This window comes from Ixodes scapularis, unplaced genomic scaffold, assembly GCF_016920785.2.
Source record: "Ixodes scapularis isolate PalLabHiFi unplaced genomic scaffold, ASM1692078v2 PGA_scaffold24__2_contigs__length_7659602, whole genome shotgun sequence".
Classification (NCBI taxonomy): domain Eukaryota; kingdom Metazoa; phylum Arthropoda; class Arachnida; order Ixodida; family Ixodidae; genus Ixodes; species Ixodes scapularis.
Genome location: NW_024609851.1, coordinates 7,186,247 through 7,187,656, shown reverse-complemented (window position 1 = coordinate 7,187,656; position 1,410 = coordinate 7,186,247). Strand labels below are relative to the sequence as shown.

General features: G+C 48.3%; 1 pseudogene; it reads left to right on the top strand.

Moving 5' to 3' along the window:
• The first annotated feature begins 377 nt into the window (after nucleotides 1–377).
• Nucleotides 378–1,068, top strand: LOC121046867 (annotated as a pseudogene).
• The last annotated feature ends 342 nt before the right edge of the window (nucleotides 1,069–1,410 follow it).

The window sequence follows — 1,410 nt, the reverse complement described above, 5'->3', positions numbered from 1 at the left end:
GGCTCCGGCCACACGTAGCTTTGGCTGCGCTCGGACGAAAGCTGAAACGAAGTATAGGTATGCGAACTTCACTTCGGACATGAAAACATCATGCGAGAAGCATCGCATACCGATGAAAGTACTGGCTGCACCATCACAGTGCCCTTATCCCATGTCCGTCTTCGCCCTGACGCTGTACCGTCGAAGTTTCCTAGCTGCCCGACCTACCTGTCTAGGGAAGCCACAAGAAGAGAAGATCCCGACTGTGCGGGCGCGCATGGAGCATGCTGCTATGCAAAAAGCTATCGCGGAGTTCGAGGAGATGTTTTATCAGGGCACATGAAGAGGAAAAATTCCATTCTCGAGGAGAACTAATCGGACACTTGCGGAGCAAAGAAATGAAGTTTTGGAACATAATAGAAAAGGACGAAAGGCTTGTTATTATCCACATCGTCGACGATGAGGCCCCCTGGCTGAAGTACTGTCTGCGTAAAAGGAGACATGAGCGTGACGCTATATGTCATGAAAACGGCGGTAAAAAAGTTAGGTGCAAATCTGGTCGTTCCAGAAATCGCTGACAGTAAGAAGGGCATAGTAGAACTCCTCGAAGGCATCCAAAAGTGGGACGGGGACCTTATTTCCAACTCAGTCGAGGAAATTTGCAAGGCTACTTGCCTACTGCTGGATCAGTTGTCCACGTCCCACGCAGAAGACGACGCCGACTCCATTAGATTTCTGCGAGAGCAAGTAAGCTTGTTCCAAGCGAAAAAACAGCGCAGACACTATTCTGCAGATTTCATGGTGTCCTGTTGCATTCTTTTCATCATATAGCTCCATGCGTACGCTTATATACGCAGCCATGGAAGCGTCACTTTGCCGCATCCCATGACAATGAGATCGGTGTTCTCCTCTTATGGCATTAGCCCTCAACAAGAGCATCTGAGCGAAGGATTCATCAGTTACATGGCAAGAAGAATTTCTGACCTCAAAGATGACCAGCTCTTCTCTACCGTAATGGTAGACGAAATACAGATCAAACCTTACTTTGAATACAAAGGGGGCAATATTACCGGAGCTGCGCTTAACTGAAATGAAGCTACAAACTGTGCGCTCGTTTTCATGCTGCGCAGCCTGAAGAGCAAATACAAAGTTGCGAACATCGTGCCAGTGCACAGACTAGGCGCGGAGTTCCTGCACAGGATGCTGAAAGATGTGATTTGCGGACTGGAAAAGATTGGTACCGCGTTGGTGTGCGTCGTGAGTGACAACAACTCTGTGAACAGAAAAGCAATATCCCACTTCGAGTCGCCCGCTTCTAACAGAGTGGTGTATCAACAGCCATCAGAGCGTGCAGGGCCGCTGTGTTTTTATATAGACCCAGTGCACATACTAAAATGCATACGAAACAACTGGATCAACCAGAAGAATGAC